This window comes from Spermophilus citellus, assembly GCF_964194105.1.
Source record: "Spermophilus citellus genome assembly, chromosome: 18".
Taxonomy (NCBI): Eukaryota; Metazoa; Chordata; class Mammalia; order Rodentia; family Sciuridae; genus Spermophilus; species Spermophilus citellus.
In genome coordinates, this window is record NC_138200.1 from 53,001,288 (window position 1) to 53,021,077 (window position 19,790).

Genomic DNA, 19,790 nt, shown 5'->3' on the forward strand with positions numbered 1-19,790 from the left:
CAAGACTCCACCCAGGAGAGGTGACAGGTATGTTTGTGGTGCAGAGTCTGCATCAATAAAGACAGGAGTCCGCATGATTAAGAAGCCTCTGTGGGCCCAGGGTGTTCCTTCTGAGGGGAACTTGTGTGAGCGTGATCCAGATCAGCCAGGTGATAGTGCCTACTGTCCCCACCCAGCTTCTGCCCCAGTACTCTGGTGGGTCTGAGTCCACAGTTCACCCTCTCCTCCTCCTGAATCCTTGGTCACCCACGTCAGGGACCTGAGTATCATCTGGACTCCACCCTATCTCAGTTCCCATGTCCCATCTGTCCCTTCTGGAATCCCTGCATGGATCCAGGACTGTGTCACACTTCTCTGGCTTCATCAGCCTATACCCCCCACACAACGGCTGGAGGGACATCTCCTCAGCCATCTCCAGGCCTGCCCATCTCTATAACCCTGGTGCCCCTCTGGTCAAGCTTGCATCTCCCTCCCTCTGCCCTTTTCCTCAATTACCCTCTCAGCTTAGAAATCACCTTCCCTAAGTCATCTTGCCCAGGTGACTTAGGTACCGCCACTGGGGGCTCCTATTCCCTTCAAGAGTGGTTCAGTCTCTGCAGTTCTGTGTCACAAATGCTTTGGGACATGTCCACCTCCCCAGCAGACCAGAAGTTTCTGGAAAGAAGGGGCTGACAAGGGCCCAGGAGCCCCAGGCTGGCACAGGCAGGTGCTCCAGAGATGAGGTGAGTGAGTGGGGGTTGATTCTCGATGCTTCTGGCCAGAGGGGAGGCAGTCATTTTCCTGACAGCCCCATGGTATGAGGGGGTTGTCTATGTGGCATGTCAGTGGCCCAAGCATACCCACAAGGCCACCAACCCCAGGGCTGATGGTGCAGTGCAGATATCTAAAGATGAACCTAAGCTGGTGGCTCTGTCTGGTTCTGAAGAACACATTTCACAAGGGTTTTACATTCTTCAGGGGAAATCAGTGTGAAGGGAATGCTGGAAGTTCACAGTGCGGGTAAGTCCAGGCAGACCACAATGCAGAGCCAGCTCTGCACAGGGCCTCAGTAAAATCTGGGACCTGAGCTTGGGGTTCAGTGCTCAGAAGGGCTGGTGGGTGTCCAGAATCTTCCCACACCTGCCATCTGGCTTGGGAAACTCCAGTACGACTCATTCACTCTTTAATGTCCTAGTAATTCATGGCTGTGAGAGGGGTAGGCTCAGGCAATCAGCAGCCCTGGCCAGAGTGGGAACCGTGGAAGAAGACATGGAGCGGCCGATCTGGACCTCTGTCTCTGCTGCATCCATGGGGCCAGAAGCAGAACCTGTGGGTTCTATTCCTATGGGAGCAACAGCCGGTGGGATGGGATCTCCTAAGACTCTTCAGATACCAGTGATCCCTGCATCTGCCACCAAGATCCTAGGGGAGGGCCCAGGCCATACTCTTGGAGCCACCTAGGCATCACACCAAAGTCTAGGGGTACACCCACTCCCTAGTCACCTTCTGTTTTTCCTTTTCATTTCTTTCTTTTTTTTTTTTTTTTTGTACCAGAGATTGAACCCAGGGGCTCTTAACCACTGAGCGACATCCCCAGCCCTTTTTATTTTGAGACAAGCTTTCATTAACTTGCTCCAGGCCTCCCTAAGTTGCTGAGGCTGGCTTTGAACTTGCAATCCTCCTGCCTCAGCCTCCTGAGCCATTGAGATTATAGGCATGCACCGCTGTGCCCAGCTTTCTCTCCTTATTTCTGGCTTGAAGTCACCAGTCAACACCATCCTCACCTGAGCTCCTGGCTCACCTGGGCACTATCCTCCTGTCCCAGTGTGCCAAATCATATTCTCTCTCTCCCTTTGGTGGCCCCATTGTCTTGAGGAATAAAGTCCAATCTTCCAATCTCTGTCTGAGGCCCCCTGTGCCCCTGCACCCACCTGACCCTCCCTGCTGCCATCCCAGGTGCTTCACAGCTACCCGGAGGGCACCACAAAGGCCCCCTAACTGGCCTCCCTCCTGTGGTGCCCTGGACAGGAGGAGCCCACCTAGATGCTGCCTACCAGCCCTGCCCTGTGCAGGGCCCTGAATCTACACCCAGAAGCTGCTACTGCAGGAGAGGCAGAGGGGACTGCCACGGATGAGCTGGCTTCTAAAGCTCTGTGGTTAATTATTTCGTCTCGGGGAAATGAAAGGAGGGTAAACAAACAACACACATTAATTAGTCTGATCTATACTTTCCCCACGAAAGAGGCATGCTACAGTTAAACACGAGAGGCGCAACTTCTTAGAGAAAACTCGAGTCCTCAGAGGAGTGGCCATGGCAGGATGTGGCTTCCCCTGGCTGGTGCAGGACACAGGCAGGTCCTAACTGCATCCACGTGTCTCCTTTCTCTTGCCTGCTGCTTTGCAGCACTGGGCTGTGGTGGGTGGGCCAGGCCAAGGCTCTGTCTCTGGGTGAGGTGCTCCTTCCTTTCCTCCATGACCCAATTCTCTCTTCCTGGTCCTAGGGCTGGCAGTTTCACCCAGAGAAGTCACCATGGGCTCTAATGGTGCTGGAGACCCCTCGAAGTCCACATGTGCTGAGCTTCTGCAGTTCAACCTCTCAGACCCGATTGCTCTTTTAGGGTTCCTTTTGACAAATCCAACAGTCATCCCTGGATTTGTCCCCATTGCAAATCCTGGTGTGTGGCTTCTAGGGTTACCAGAAACCACACACCCTGTTCCACCACCATGGTCTCCAGAGCTAAGCTGGAGTCCTGGATACCTTCACATCCTAAAGGGATGCTGGCAGGCTCCATGGTTACTCTTGGGCCTGGGAGCAGGGTGTGGGCAGGACTCATGGACGTTGACTTCTCTGTTCTAGAAATGGAGACTAGATTCACTCCTCTCCCTGGGCTTTGCTGTTCAGTGCTCAGGAGTGACTGACCTGAATGAAATCCTAGCACTGGTCATGACATGGGGGCTGCAGCACCTACCTCTCAGGGCCACCATGAGTACTAGAAGAAGTCAATTGGTGCTGTGGTCAGCCCTGCTTCCTTCCCTTACCCCTCTCCTCCTGAGGATAGTCCTCATGTGCTCTGTTTTCTCCCTCTGCACTGTTCTGGGGACTAGCTTGAACCCAACCATGGGATTTTTATTTTTTTGGTGTTGGAGATTGAACCAGGAGCACTTAAATACTGAGCTACATCCCCGCCTTTTTTATTTTTTATTTTGAGACAGGGTCTCACTAAGTTGCTTAGGGCCTTGCTAAATTGCTGAGGCTGGCTTTGAACTTGTGATCCTCCTGTCTCAGCCTCTCAAATCTCTGGGATCACAGGAGTGTTCCGCCATGCCCAGTCCACCCATGGGACCTTTAGGACACTGACCCCAAATGCCTTCAGGCCTCAGAGATGCCATCTACATTGTGTGGGCCAAAGCCAAAGGCTTCACTAGCTTGCCTTCTCTCTGCAAGGAGGACTGGACTAGGCTGTGGAGCCAGGACAGGCTCCATGATTCACAGGTTGATCTAGGTATGATGGGAACTTTCCTAGGGATATTGGGAGCCCAGACAATCCTAAGTCCATCTGGGAGAGGAAGAAGGGACACAGCCTGTTTTTTTTTTTTTTTTTTTTTTTTCATTATTTCTGGGTTGGCATAGGGCACTGAGAGCAAGCAACTCCAAGATGTGGCTGCTCCTGCCAGTTAGTCTGTCAACACTGACACATCTGATTGTTAACCTATGACCTGAGGAGGGGCAGGCTGGCTCTTCAAAGGCCTGACCTAAGCCAAGACCCCTCACCCTAGACACCAGTGTGAGGACAAAGAGCCAGCTGATCTGCCCTCACCAGGGGAGGGCATCCTCAGGAATGGTCCTGCCTGAGCAGGCCATGGTGAGCAAGACTCCTGCTATTGGATATCAGATTACTCAGGACCCAGGACTGCCATCTCGCTCCTCAGATCCCTGAGAGGCAGACCTGGGAGGCATTCTGGTGACACAGGCCCTGTCTGCATAGCAGCTCTAAGGTTCCTGGGTAGAAGTTGAATTTAAACTTGAATTTCTTTTGCAATGGGAAAGTGAGCAAGCCATACCAGTTCTACTGGTCAAGGCAAGCCCTGGGGTCCCTCTGTGGAGGCTCATGCCATCTTTGAGGTATTCCTGAGTTCAGGAAACTTCTGGAAAGTTGATTTGAGGGCTAGGCTAGGACTTGTCCCTCCTTCACCTCCCTTTCCTTTGGCCCCCTGCCTGCTGGACCTCTCTTCCCAGCAGCAGGGCCATGAGTCCTCGAGCAAAGGGATCTCCTCTGAGTTCTCTTTGTGTCCATAGGCTCATGTCTAAACAGGGGCTGAGCCAAGCCCCAGGTTTTTGCAGGAAAGGCCCAGTGGCTGCTCCAATCCAATTACCTGAATGTGCCTGCATCCGCCAGCAGCACTGAGATGGAGCCAGCCCATTCTGCCTAGATGCCTGCCGTGGAGGAGTTGGCATGGCAACGTGAGCTCTGAGCTGCTGAAACTTGGAGTCAGCTTGTCACTCTGAGGACAGAAAGACTGAAGAGAGATGGATGCCTTTCCAAATGGGGAGGGGGGTGGACAAATCCAGACTAATCACTGAAAGCCAAACCCCAGACAGAATAGTCTGGTGTCCAGCATAAATACATGAGCTGCAGCAGTGACTCCCACAGACTCAGGTGCACCAGGTAAATGCCTATTCATTTTTCTAGATCAAAAGCCCCCACCACTCGGCTTATGCTTCCCTGCTTTTCTCTACTTCTCTGACTGTGGCAGACGTACTGCTCTGCTCCACTTTGGTGAGGGTTGGGGGTTAGTGAGCCAGGCCTGGCCAAACAGCACCACAGCCCTCTGACCCCAAGCTGGACAGTCACACAGCCAAGCAGGACCCTCTAAGATCTTCCTGGAATTCTAGCCAGACCCTCTGGAAAGAAGCTTGTATTTTCTCTGAGATGAAAGTACTAAGCTGAGAGCGGGAGGCTCTGGGGCCTTCCTTGAAAGTGAGTCCAATTCAGAGGAAAACAGACCTTTGGGCTAAGAGGAGAGAAGCCAAGTTCTGTTGACATATTTGAGCTCAAATCTCTCTGTGCCTGAAGCCATACAACCTGCAGACATTCTAATTAATGAGTCAGCAAATTTCCCTTTCTTTGCTTTCTTTTTTGTCACTTTGAGTTGGGTTTCTATCAGTTGCCACCAAAGGGATCTTGTTTCATATGTATTCTAAAATAATGCTTTTCAGCCCCTCCCCTGTGTACCTCCTGTCTCCTCTGGGCTGCCCATGGAGCCACCCTCCTGAGCCCTGAGGCCCTGCAGGACCTGTGTCCCTCATAGCATCAGGTATGCATGGTCAGGTCTTCCTGCTGGATATTGGGCAATATCCACATGTGTTAAGCATGGATATAACATCTCAGGCTAGGTGGAGACAAGCTCATGCAAGGAGGTGGAACAAAGACTTAGACTCTTTGCTTTTGCTTACAAATGTCGTAGGGTAGCTAAAAACAGGATCAAAGACTTGGCATCTCTGCCTCCATTTGCATCCTTCTCTTTCACTTTGAATCACCTTGGATTCCAGGAACAAGGTCTGATCATCATTGAAGCCACCCCCTCGTCAACAGCAACTTTCTTATGGGGGACAAGACCCCACCTAACCAATCCTGACATAAAGATGGACAGATAAAACCTGATCAAGATTCCCCTGCTTGGCCACTGGGGAAAACCCCCAGATTTGCAAACCCCAACCTTTGCCCTCATTCCCCTTCCCATAAAACCTCAAAGTCATTGTTAGTCCCTTGAAGACAGGACTAAGGATGTGGATCTTCTTGTCTTCCCAGTGTAGCTACACAGATTAAAGTTCCTTTCATGCTTTTCATCATTTCCTTTTTTGTTTAGTTTCTGGGGCAAGCAGCTGGACCCTATTTGTTGGATCCCCAGAGTCAGGCTTCTGGCCTAGAACTCTGGTAACAGAGGCAGACACTCGGTGCAGGGGAATACCTGTCTTGTCTCTATCATGATTGCTATTACTGCTACCTCGGGGGATTCCCTTGCTGCAAAGGCACTCAGGAGGGCTGGAGGTGTTGCTCAGTGGCTTAGCATTCACAAAGTCCTGGGCTCAACCCTCAGAACAGACCACACACACCAAAAAGAAAAAAAACCCCAAACCAACCAAACCAAACCACAAAATCTTTGTGATATAGCTAGAGGCTTCAAAGTTTTCTCATATGTCTGTTCAGTCTAATAAAGAAGCACTCTCCTCTCCCAGGTGAAGGCCAAGACAGTGTGGGAGGCGTCAGGGCCTGTCTCCTGGCAGGACCTGATCAGAGTGTTGTGGGCTGCCTGTGTGAGCCCAAGTTACAGGCCTCTGCAGAAGCCAGATGTAGGCAAAGGGGCCATAAAATTTTCAAAACGAAACTTTCCACAGGAGCTATTAATGCATCATGTGGTTTCTGAGAATAGGAACAGGCTGAGAGCAGCTCTGGGATGCTCCTTCCACCAGTCAACCTCTTCATTTTCATGTAAGAACTCAGAGAGCCCAGATGAGGCTGATCATGCATGATTGTAAAGCAAATATCAAGCCGGGTTGGTGGAGCATGAGCAACGGTACCCAAGCCAATCTGATGTTTAAAACAGCAGGACCCCAGGGCCAGGCCCTCCTGCTGCAGTGGCACAGACATTGCCCTGAACACAGGAGCTCCATCAGAGTGTGTATTGAAGATCGGCCTGCCCTACTCTCTTCTGTCTACCACCTCAGATTCATCTATTGGTGACCACAAAGGACACCACTAAGGAGAACGTTGGGGGGCAGCTGACACCTAAATCTATGCTCAAGTCAGCCCAAGCCACACCTTCCTTTATTCTCATGGACCTTTCTGTTGCAGATCTGTCTGCTGGAAAGCACAGGGCTCCTGCGAGTCCTGTGTCCTCATAGAGATTGAGCCAGGACAGTAGAGGAGGCTGGGATGAAGGCTTCCTCCATGATGAAGATGAGGTCTTGGATCTCCACCCTTCTCCACATGGGGCACGGATGGGCAGAGCTGGAGCAGGCTCGATGCAGATAACAGCTGAGCATCTATCTGGGCCTGGGCCTCTGAGCTCAAGTGTCCTATCCTGCCTGGGTGCTGGGGTCCGTGCCTGAGCTGGACATCACCAATGGCCACATGCCAGAACATCCTAGAATCCACTAGCAAGTCACATCAATGGCCTCAAGGGAGCTCTGTAGGGTCCTCTGTGTGAGAGTGGTTGTCCAGTCAGCTGGCTCCCAGCATGCGCCTAGCTGGTCAGTGCCATCTCCACTGCAGGGATGGAGAACAGAGGAGACTCACTTCTTTCAGGCCCTGCAGTTGGGGCTTCTGTCTCAGTGAAGTCCCTGCTTCCCTGACTCAGTTGCTGATGTCAATGGTTCATGAGATGAATAAGGCTCAGAACATACTTTAGAAGGAATGACAACATGCTTTCTATGGGAGGAGAATCTTAAACACAAATCCTTGCAAATGCTAGGATCCATGTTCAGATGCATTTCAAGCACACAGCTTCCTGCTGGAATGGGTCAGCTGCCTGGGCAGTGGGGAGGTATTTCAAGGAGAACACAGAGGAGACAACAAACCTTCCCCAAACAGAAGATATTTACAAAAATTCTTCTGAAGGGAATCATTTCACATTCAGCCTGAAGTTTTCTATTCAAAGAACATTTAACAAACTGAGTCCTAGAGGAGAATTTGTGCAGAGATTAAAAAGCAAATGAGTGAGAATGAGTAAATAAAACCAGGCACCAATGTGTCACCAACTCTCTCGACAACCCTGGGAAGCTGGGCCTGAAGGCCTGGCTTCCTGGACTGAGGCTGGGTCTCACTCCTCACTGTGAGTTGAAGCCCTAGACTGGGCACTTTTGGAGACTCCTAACCCCAAGCTGTACTCAGGCCTCCCTCTGCACATGGCACAATGGGAGCGGTAGGTTCCAACTGAACCCTGTTTCACTGACAGAGGATGCTCTGGTCTGGCTAGAGAAAGGCTGCTGGCTTGGGAGTGCTCTGACCAGCTTGTCCCACTGTCCAGTGCATCCAGAATATAAACTGGGAGGGATTTGGGAGCTGCTGGAGTCTGTTGCCCAGGGAGGTGGGACTTACAGCTTTATCTGATTAAGACTGTGAATTGGTCATTTGTCAAATACCAATGAGGAGATTATGAGGGTTTGGAGCCCCTCAAGTTCCTTTTAAGTACTGCCACTAAACTAGTCTCCCTCAACACCAGGGGTCTTCTGGGGCTCTGGATTCCAACTCATTCCTGTCCCTGGAGGTGGCAACCCTGTCTCCAACTGCTCTTGGCTATCAAATGTTGCACTTCTGAGAGGGAAGATTCCCACTTGGCTCTGCTTGTGGCAGCTGTGTATATCCAGACTGCTAGTGCAGACAGTGGCACATCTCCACTCAGGAGCAACTACTTAAAAAGATAGATAAGCTTGCTTTGCCTGGGTAAAGCCTGAGTAGACTTTCCTCTTTATCCACCTCTCCCTCCAATCTAGGCCAGGGCTTTTGCCTCGATTCCTCTGGCCCCTGTGACAGCTGGATACAGCAAGCACAAAGTAGGATTGTACTTTCTAGACAGCTTGTAGGGACAGAGTACTTAATAGCAGATATGAGACCTTCTGGAGGTCTCTCCCTCTGCCACGTTGACCTGCAGTGGTTTTTGTTTTTGGTACTGGGGATGGAATCCAGATGCACTCCACCACTGAGACATATTCCCTGTCCTTTTTGTGTTTTATTTTGAGATAGGCTGGCCTCAAACTTGCAATTTTCCTCTCTCAGCCTCCCTAGTTGCTGGGATTACAGGCATGCACCACTGCGCCCAGCCTGTATTTAAGATGGGGGCTGCTACATCAGCAGAGGCCTAGGGTGAGAAGACATGGAGTCGGACCCCTGCTAACTCTCATGTAGTGGAAGCAAGAGGAAGATCTTTGCTTATAACCACAGCATAACTCATCCTGTCCTGACCAATGAAGGGAGGCTTCTGGTTTGCTGTATAATCAGTCCAAGACTTGATGCCAAAAACAAGTCTTTTGACTGACAACCTTCCGTTTTCAGGAATACAACCAGATCTACCCTCCAGACCCCACTTTCTCCATCTTCATTTTGATGACAATAATGATGTTCCTCCTCCCTGAATTCAGATCAGGCAGGGGGCTCACCTCCTCAGTGTGAGGACAAAAATGTTCATTCCTGCTTTGTGTCTGGAGACCACGAGGCATTAGGGCCATTGGACCTTAATCTTTTAATTTAGTGGAAACTGCTTTTGCTCAAAGAGAGACAGCTACTTAGGTGACATATAGAAGGCAAACCCACAGAAATAGAGAAGCAAACCCATTGGAAAAATTTCCCTAAGTGTGGAGTTGGTCACAGGGGCTGAGCAGGGCCTACAGGAGATGGGCAGGAGGTCCTCTGAGGACACTGAGATGAAGCCAACAGCTTGTGCTCTATGTTGGAAAAAAGAGGTGGGGCATGGTCAGACACCACCAGCCCCACTGGCTGATGGGAGCACTCAGGGTTAGTGAGGGGCAGGGCTAGGGCGGCAGTTGTTAAAAAGGGAGGCTGGGGTCTCCTAGCAAGTCAGATGTGACTTCAGGGGGTTTACTGCTAGGGCTGAAGGGTTTCTGGCAACAGAAACTTTGCCTTCTTGGTGTGCATATTGAGGGTGCAAGTATCCTCCAGAGGGTATGAGGACAGGAAGGCGATGGGTGTTGGGTAAGGCAAGCAAAGAGAGGCAGGTCATGTGGAAGGACAGAGAGGGAGCAGAGTGGGCACCAGGCAAGACTCAGGAAGTCCTACCTGCCAGAACCACACCCTCAATGACAAGAGTGACCACCAGATCCCTGCCTGCAGGCGAGGAGGCACAGGGGAGGAATAGCTGTGGAACAGGGGCCTGAGAGGAGGACCCAACTCACTCATTCACAGTTGGTTTGTTTAACTTCAAGATGGCCTATGTGGACAGCACACAGGGTTTAGGGGCCACAGCAATGATGTCTTCATCAAACGCCAGCTAGCTCTCACCAAGGGCCTGAGGGAAAACTATAGCCCCTTTGGCCTGCCGCAAACAGACCATTTCTGTCTTGGGCACTGGTTGTTTCTGTGAAGGCCATTGCACAAGTTTGCAGTATGTACACCAGAAAGGTGGCCAGCCCCTGTTACCTACATCTGACACCTTCCGATCTATCAAGCTAGACATAGGACTAAGAGACAGGAGGCTCAAGCCCTGTTGACAATCTATCCCTCCAAGCAAAAGGAGCAGGGACTTGCGTGTTGCCCTGTGGCTTGTCTCTGCAGGACCAGGGACCTGACTACATGGCATCCTGGGGGTGGAAGGAGGTGCTCATCCACCTACCCTAACCTCCATTTCTGCCAGAAAGTGAGGGGTCTGTTTTTCTAACTCTGAGGCCAGACAAGGAATAACTACCTCCCACAGGCCCTCAATATTCAGGTAAGAGGAACCCTGCCACCTGACTGACAAGTGGTAGACCTGTGCCCTGTTGACTTCGCAGCCAGAATGGCTTCAGCAAACCCACTTATCTGAGGCTACCTGCAGCCACTCAGGACCTCACACTCATTTTCCCCCTCCCTTCCTTTCTTTTTCCCTGCTCAGGTAGGACAGAGTAAGAACTAGTCCTTGGCAAAGACGTGAAAGATTGGAAACAAACATTAGAGAGGCAGAAATGATGGATCCACCTCTAGGAGCCATCTGAGTAGATATACAGCACACACTTCAAAGAATGTGCTCTCCACACTGGGGTGTATTGACACTGCAAAGCCACCCCAGATGGGTATGGTTGGCACCATTGTACACATAAAGAACCTGATTCTCAGAGACATAAATTCCTGAGAGATACAACCAGATCATCTGTCTCCAATTTCCCCTGTTTCTCTACCTTTCCCACCGAGTCTAGACATAAATGATATGCAAACATATTCAAAATATATAAATGAGCACCTTCCAGCATCCCTCCCCCATTTCCAGGACAAGTTTTGGGGAAAAGTAATATAGTCTCCTAACCTATCCTCCACTCTTTCTGTTGCTACTGGAGATTGAAACCAGAGGTGTTTTGCCACTGAACTACATCCCCATTTATTTTTAATTTTGAGACAGGATCTAAATTGAGAGGCTGACCTTGAACTTGCAATCACCCTGCCTCAGCCTTCTGAGTTGCTGGGATTATATGTGTGTACCATCGCCCCTGGGAAGTATCTACTCTTGTTTCTGGAGAATGCCCAGTAGTTTTGAATTGTTTTTTGGGGGGATGGATTCAAGAGAATTAGTAAACTTTAAAACTTCTGATACATACTGCCAAACTGCTTTCTACCAAGGTTGTGCTATATTACTGATTGTTTAAGAATAGCTATTTCACAATACTCTTCCCAACTCTAGCATCAAAAATTTCTGTTATCTCTTTCTGATAGTTTATTGGGCAATGATGTCTGGTTACAACTTCCAGGATACATAATTCGTATCTCTTCACTCAGTCCTAATCTTAGGAACTAGGGAGTTGGCATTGTCTTTGCAGATGTGGGAGTGCAGACACACCCCCTTCTTGCAGACACCACACTTCACAGGTGGGCAGGCTTGACCCACATGGCTATAGAGCTGTGGATTTCAAAATTTTGACCAAGCTGCACATCTTTTCATAAACGAGTTCACATAGCACCTCTTTATATCAAAACATTAACAAGGAGATCATGAGGGGAGGCCTAGATTGACCTGGCCGGCCCTGGGAGGTTCCAGAAGCCCTCAGTCTTACCTGAGGAGGGGCCACTTGGACGTTGTCGTCTTTCCTTCTGAAGAGAGGACGTCTTGGCAGTCAGGACCTGAAAGGAGATGAACAGTTCAGAGAGGTGACCGGAACAATCTCCGGAACTCAACCAACAGCCACCGAGCAGCCCCGAACAGGTGAGCCAAGTACAAAGACCGAGGAGCTCCACCTGCGCTGGAGGCTCAGCCACACCCTCACTGTCGCCAGGGTGAGGGTGTGGGCCGGCTGTCCCCGCAGACCAAGTGCAGCCGGAGGGGGTTGGGGCGGAGGTTTGTGTGATAGGCGGGGAGTAGGGGGCTGTCAGGATGGAAGGGCCCTCCACGTGGACCAGCAGAGGGCAGGTGGAGGGGGGCGTAGGGAAGAGGCAGACTCTGGGTTTGATCTGATAGGTGAAGCCGGAACAATCAGAGCGCTCCCCAGGAGCTTTGTGTAATCAATCTCTGCCTCTCAAAGATACCGGGGCGGGCGGAGGGGGGGGGCGGGGAACTGAACCCAGGCCGGGGAAGGACGGTGGCCACCGGGACGGGGGTGGGTTGGGGAAGGAGCTGGCGTCTGGAGCAAGAACCAGATAAGGGGAAGGATAGAAAGGCCAGCTGAGGGAAGTTTCAGCAGGGACACTTTGTGAGCCCAGCGGGGTCTTCGGAGGTGACGGTTGGAAGGGCACTCGTGTGAACAGAGGCCTTTGGACACGATGCCACAAGATCCCCGAATCCCTTCCGCTGACCCAACACAGGGATCCTGGCATTACGCCGCAAGGACCTTGCCCTCGACACGTGGGCCCCAGTCCCTGCAGGCCCCGCCCCCGCCCTCAGCTCCGCCTCCGGCTTCAGGTGCTGGTCCCGCCCCCCGATCTCCGGCCAGTGCGGTTTTGCGACCCCGCCCCCTAGCCTCAGGGGCTGTCTGGGCTCTGTAGTCCCGCCTTCCAACTCCAGACCCCGCCCCCGACTCGCTGGTCAAATCTTTGGCTCGGGTCCGGCCTCTGGGCTCAGTTTCAAGTTCAGCTCTATTCAGCTCTGTCCTAGCGCTACCGGTGCTGCTCTCCTTGTGCCCTCCACTTCTCAAGCCAGTTCCACTGCTCTGCCCAAAGCCCTCTTACCGCCCACTCATCCCAGAAAGGCTACCGCACTTCTCAGGGCCCTTCCAGATCATACTGGGTCCTTCATGCAAAATTATTTTGTAAGTCACCCAAATGAGGTGTTTTAAAAGAATCCAAAATCTGTATCCCAATCCATTCTGTGTTTCCTAATCAAAGATATTGCAGAAGCAGTGGCAGGAGTGTCTCCTTCACCACATAGTTGGCTCCCTTCTGATTAGGAATCCTCAATGAAAAGGTTTGCGTTTCAGTGAGACCTGGTTCCAGAATAGTAGCTGAAGGTCCTGGGCAAGTGGGTAAACCTCTGAGTCTCCAGTATCCCCTCCCGTGGAACAATGGGGGCTAATACAGAATCTTGGATGACCATGGCCACCAAGCATCAACTGAAATTGAGATTTGGTGTTCCCAGATCAGAATGGGAAGAAGGAAGCCAGAGTCTATAGTTCCATAGCTACTCAAAGTGACCTGAATTTCCCCAGGGGCCCTAATTTCCATGTGGATATCTGGCTTTTCCTCTCTGAGTTAAATACAAGACAGTCACTCCTCTCCCACCCCATAGCCCAGAGAGTCCAGTCTGCCTAGAGTCACTTGGTGTTTTGCTGTCTTGACTTCCACAGGCGGCCCTATTTCCTGCCCCTGAGATGCCTGGCTCCTCAACCTCTGTAGACAGATGACCCGCATGCATTTCTGTCCCTCACTCTCTTGCTGGGCTGATCTGACTCTAGATTACAGGGCAGCAAGTCTTTGGAGTGGATATAAAGGAGGCAGTCCCCTCTGAGCCCCCGGGGCGGTCAGCCTCCACTACCCTCTTTCCAAGTGTGGAGGGGCTCACTCCTCATCTCTCAATAAGAAATTTGTCAGGCAGAATCTTTAGCCTCTGACAATTTTCTAACTGTCCCCCACTAGCTACACAACTCCCACCCTTCTGCCAAATTCTCCTGAAAATTTTCCTGTATTAAATGACAGGAACTGACTACTTAGGGAGGGGTTCCTGAAGGGAAATGGAATCTCCACAACCTTGACGTTATAGGCCCTTTCCTTTCCTGGGGGAGGGGGAAGAAAAGGCAGAAAGAAAGAAAAGAAAGAAAAAGAAAACTATGTCAGATCATTGATATTCTGAGCTAGACCTTGTTTTGAAATATGCTGTCTCCGTCCTTTCAACAAACTACAGCCTTTCTCCCTCTTTTAAAATAAGATCACATCAAGTCAAAGATTAGAAATGGGAAAAATCCAATCAGAGCTTCCCTCTGCCAGCTACACATCTCAGTATACTCCCAGCCGAAGAGAATCAACTCTGCCACAACCCTGCTCAGCATCATTCAGAACGCACCGGTAGGAAAAGGTGAAACAGAAGGACCTTTCATCCCCTGGTGAGCCCAGCCTGCAGTGCTGCTCTCCTGTGTCCGGAAGCTGGCTATGCCTGGGCTGAGTTGGGGCCTTTGGCTTAAATAGGCAGTGGGAGCAGGGGAGGGCGGGCCCTGGGGAGGGCATGGAAAGTGGGCCGTTTACCCAGCACAGCAGAGCAGTGTCTGAGAAGCCAGTAGTGGTCCCAAGCATGCGCCTGCCTGCCTGTCTATCCACCCAGAGGCCCCAAACCCACAGGCCCCTAGACCACAGTCCAGCACCTGGGGTGACTCCTGATGGATGTGCAGCTCCAAATGAGACCACATCCCTGTGTACACAGTGCTTAGGTTCCTGGATGCCTCTACCTTTTCTGGGTAAAAGAACTATGGAGTTAACGGACTTGCTTTCTCCCCAGAATCAGTAGCGGCCTCAGGTGCCTCTCCAAGTACCAGTTTCTACTTCCTTGAAATGAGGATAACATTGACTTTCATAGGTTCAGAAATAATGTTTGTAAAGGGACTTGGCACCTTTACAAACATTAAAGCTGATTTAATTATTCACCTGGTGATACTGGAGCAAAGTATCTTTGAGACTTAAACAGAAAGGTTTGGTAACCAGGCCTTCAGAGGAATGTCAGGATGAGACTTCATGCAGAGCTGAGACTTTTCAGCCTCATGCTACAGTTGAAGCTTGGGGTGAGAGTGGGGAGCAGCTTCTGGCCTTGGAGGAGAAATCATCCCTAAGCCCCCAAAACCAAGGCAAAAGAGAGGCCCGGCTGGACAGGTGCGCTCATGCAGCCTGTGCTTTTGGTTGAGACCTATAGTGGGGAGTGTGCAGAGTAACTGCTGGGGATGACCGGTGAGAGGAGCTGCCACCTTAAACCTCAAAGTTCTCCAAGGAAGGCTGTGGGAAGGTGAGTGCCTCACTTGGTTGGTTTAACTTGATCTTCCAGTGGAGTTGGATAGTACCTGCATCTCAGCGATCCCAGGTTAGAACATCAGCCAGTGGGGAATTAAGACAAAGCAGTAGTTAATTGTTGGTTCATGCTTATAAAATTTCTACCCTTAGAAGTACATGTAAATCCAGGTGTGGCGACACATGCCTGTAATCCCAGTGATTTGGGAGGCTTAGGCAGGAGGATTGCAAGTTCAAGGCCAGCTTCAGCAAGTTGGTGAGACCCTATCTCAAAATAAAATAAAAAAGGAGGGGTGCAGTGCTAGGGATGTGAATCAGTGGATAAGCATCCCTGGAATCATTCTTTGGTAGGGAAAAAAAGTGCATGTAAATCTAATAAATAATTGGAGTTATATGCAAGAATCTGTCTTTTAACAGGAAAAGTATGCATTTTTAGTTTGATTAACAAAATGTTAACTCCTCATTTCCTCCCCAAAAGGCAGCCAAACAGAGGACCAGAATCTCTAGAATTGGAATCAGCGGGAAATCAACTTTGCCATAAGTCTGATAAAGGAGAAGCCGATGTTATGGTTACAAGTAAACCCTGGTCATCTGCCAATCATTGATGAGCTTGGCACCCTTTCAGGTGTTTGGACTACAATGAAATCAAGGATTAGAAATGGGAAAAAGATGCACAAGAAAGAGCATGTACTTCAAAGCCCAGTCTGGGTTCAAATCCAGTTCTGAGTAACACTGGGCCTTGCTTTATCCTCTCCGATCCTTCCTTGGGGTTTTACAACCTTGCAGGGCTCTTGAGAGAACAAAAAGAGGTGGTGTTGGTGAAAACCCTTAGTAGATGTTCAGTGATAGTTGTCCATTTTGGAAGGAAAATTCTATAGGGAGCATGGGTGAGCAGGAGGAAGGCCAGGATAGTAGCTGAAACAGGGAGACAGCAGGGCCAAATAGTGAAAATAATCCCCAAGCATGGTGGCAGAGATCAGTAATCTCAGCAATTTGGGAGGCTGAGGCAGAAGGATCACAAGTTCAAAAGCCAGCCTCAGCAATTTAGTGAGGCCATAAGCAACTTAGTGAGACCCTGTCTCAAAATAAAAAATAAAATGGGCTGGGGATATGGCTTAGTAGGTAAGTGCCCCTGTATTTAAACCCTGGTACCCCCCCCCCAAAAAAAAAAAGTAGTGAAAATAAGAAATAAGGGTCACATATCTCATGGATAGCTAAGAAGGTAAAATGGTGTTATGAATTTAATATTTGTGCTCCTCCCCACTAAATTCCTATGTTGAAGCCCTAAACCCCAGCATAGCTCTCTCTTTCTCTTTCTCTGTGTGTGTGTGTGTGTGTGTGTGTGTGTGTGTGTGTACATTCCCCCTTTTTTAGTGTGACTGTATTTGGAGATAGAGCTTCTAAGGAAGTAATTAAAAAAGGTCATAAGGGGCTGGGGATGTGGCTCAAGCGGTAGCGCGCTCGCCTGGCATGCGTGCGGCCCGGGTTCGATCCTCAGCACCACATACCAACAAAGATGTTGTGTCCGCCGAGAACTAAAAAATAAATATTAAAAATTCTCCCCCTCTCTCTCTCTCTCCTCTCTCACTCTCTCTTTAAAAAAAAAAAAAGGTCATAAGGGTAGGGCCCTGATCTGATAAGATTAGAGTCCATAAGAAAGAAAATCAGAGAATTCTTATATGTACCCAAGAAAGGCCACATGAGGACTTATTGAGAAAGCCCATGTCTGCCACAAAGACAGCCCTCACCAGGTACAGAATCATCCAGAATCTTGATCTCAAATTTCTAGCCTCCAGGACTGTGAGAAAATAAATTTTAAGTCATTTAAGCTACCAAGTCTGTTACTTTGTTATGGCAGCTAGAGCAGACTAATACCAATGGGTGGGACCAAGGAGTAGTTGAATAGTATGAAAGAACACTAGGAATGAATTCAGAGATCTCCCAGTTCCAACAACTATGTGGATGATGGAGGTGCTCACTGGCCAGGGTTAGGGTGGGTGTTCATTGACATTTGCATGCATATGTCCAGGTGACAGTGGGAGGAACTCAGAGCTGAGGTCTGGGCTGGAGCACAATTTGGGGATTATTAAAATGTAGATGAATTATTAAATTCAGATGATTATTAAAATGTAGATTATTAAAATGTCTTGGGAGTGACAACATTTTGTCAGATCATTTCATTCTTTCTTCTTCAATGGGTCCATTCTAATTCTAATTTCTAGTTATATAAGACAGCTTTTGTCTTTATAGTTTTGTAAAAAGTCAGACATTCTCCTTTGCTTTTAAAAAGTATAATTGTGTACAATTAGCTTCCAATTTGTATATCACTCTGTTTTTCCCGCTTGTACCGACCATGTCTTATTTAGGAGCACAACTGAGGTAGGGTTAGACTCCACTTACATAGTTAGAACTGCACATTTTTTCCCCCCTGAGGCTTATTTTGTGGTCAGTATTTGTGACGTCAGCTCTCTTATTCTTATACAATTTCAGAAGAAATTTTCTCCCTTCACTTCAACCTGTTGGATGATTTACAACTCAAAATTTTAACCAGCACATGTTCATTTCTGAATTTTCTCAAAGTTGAACTTCAAAGGCCTCATGTTTGTTTGTTTGGTATTGGGTATTGAACTCAGAGACACTCAACCACTGAACCACATCCTCAGCCCTATTTTGCATTTTATTTAAAGATAGGGTCTCACTGAGTTGCTTAGTGCCTCACATTTGGTGAGGCTGGCTTTGAACTCTCGATCCTCCAGTCTCAGCCTCCTGAGCCACTGGGATTACAGGTATGTGACACCACACCGGTGTGCTCTTTAGTTCTAGGCTGAGGTGTTTTTCCATCTTTAGAAACTTGTCCTCTATTATTTCTTTTCCCAATATGTCCCTTGTGGTATGCCTCTTCCCATTCACCTCTCTCTCCTATGCTTATTTTAGGGCTGTGATTCCATTTCCCATTTTCCAAATCAGTTATTTGCTCTCTGATGTCTTACTTTATCTTTAATATCACTGATTCCTGTGTTCTGTTATTTCAGTTATGCCAATTACTCCCTCTAGGTGTTTCCCTATTCTTTTATGATTTGCACCAGGGAATTATACCCACTTTTGGTTTGGATCTATTCCTGTTAGTAATTATTTTTTTTGTCATTTTTCAATGTAGTTAGTTATTATCCAGTTCGTCCTAATTGTTCCTTAAACTTTTCAGATTACATCATTTAAAAGCCAAATTAAAGATGTTTGTTGAGTGCCTACTGTATGCAGATACTGCTGCTCATTAGTAATTGTGGTTATCTGCTTTCAAATTTCTAAGTTTGGTGCAAAATAATTCAGCTTCTTTAGGGCAGTTTCTGATTAATTCATTGACACTATCATGTTCCAAAAAATAATTAAACTATATTCTATGTACAATATGAACCTTTTATTCATAAGCAGTGAGAGACTTATTGCTAAGGGAAAATAAAGATAGAAAAAAAAAACAGAGGCAGCCAGGCAGAGCTGGAGATACCAAGAGAGCGAGGTGAGGGCCTCTTTATTCTGATGGTGGCCACAGGTGGCCACAGAGGGGATGTCTTATGACTGAGGCTTGTCCTATTGATTTTTGTTGGTGTTGAAATGACTCATTGTTTTACAGTCTGCTTAAATGGCGTACAGGGGCATGACTTGCTCTCCAGCACCCTCAGTGGGAAGTGCTTATTTCTTTTTCCCATTGGGGGTGGAATTGATAGGAACAGAGGTGAGACATACAGGTGATGGCAGGGGCTGACTGCATGTAAACAGTGCAACATTCTCTCCCAGCCCCGTCCTCTCAAAGTCCATATTGATTGAGCAACTAATCTGTGTGTTTCCTGAGCTCTGAATCAGAGCTCCTCCCTGTTTCAGGGGCAAGTGTGATGTGGTTGGGAGGAGGGTTTCTTGGGGCTCTCTGTTCCCACAGAACTCCAGAGTGGCCTCATTTCACACTTCTTGGGAGCCAGTTTCTCGAGTGACAGATTGATTGCTGTATGGGTGGTTACCAAAAAAGAATCTATTTTATTAGCTGTTTGTCTTGCAAAGTTAAATCATTAAGAAAAAAAAACTTATCAAAATGTCATTGTCTCGGGGTTTACACCGTGTCCTCCAGCTCCGAGGGAAGATCTCAGTCCCATAGGTAAAGAGCTGTCATGTCAGTCTGGGCTGAGCCCTTGAGTGATGAGTAGGTCAGGCAGGTGAGCTCAGTCCCCTGCTGCCCCAGCCTGGGCTCCCTCAAGGAGGGGAGCTGAGGGGGCAGCTGGGCATCAATGGACATCTCCAAACCTCATCCTGGTGCCCAAACTGTCTTCATCCTTCTTAATACCCTAGAGATTTGTGCGCAAGAAACCATGTCTAGGTAACTTTGTTTTCTCTATTTGAGGAGGAAATAGAAAACATCACACTTACTCATATTTTACATTAAGAACAAGGAAATATATTAAACAATTAAAAAGCATATGGCTTCCTGGGGCTGAAGATGTAACTCAGGGGTACAGTTGCATACATAAGTCCCTGGGTTTAATCCCCGGTATCGCAAACAAGAAATTTTTTTTAAAAAGTATTTGGTTTCCTATTGCGGCAGTTATAGAAGAGAAATGAGAAATTGGAAGCTGCTAAGGGAAGGCAGGGAGTGGAGTCTTGTCCCACACCATGCCTGGGTTTGGTGTCCGGCATGGGCTGGTGGCC

The 19,790-nt window shown here is 48.8% G+C and overlaps 1 protein-coding gene across 2 annotated transcripts in view; it reads right to left on the reverse strand.

Annotated features, from left to right (window-relative positions):
• SMPD3 (sphingomyelin phosphodiesterase 3) overlaps positions 1-19,790 on the reverse strand; it is an 83,113-nt gene that overhangs the window by 15,370 nt on the left and 47,953 nt on the right. Inside the window, exons 1-2 of one of the 2 annotated variants that reach the window (XM_081275494.1) lie at positions 14,170-14,250; positions 11,735-11,801 (exon numbers count right to left, since the gene is read on the reverse strand). The gene's annotated coding sequence lies outside the window, so the exon portion shown is untranslated. Of the gene's footprint in view, positions 1-11,734; positions 11,802-14,169; positions 14,251-19,790 lie in introns of those variants that run through there. The other variant, XM_081275493.1, reaches the window with a different exon arrangement.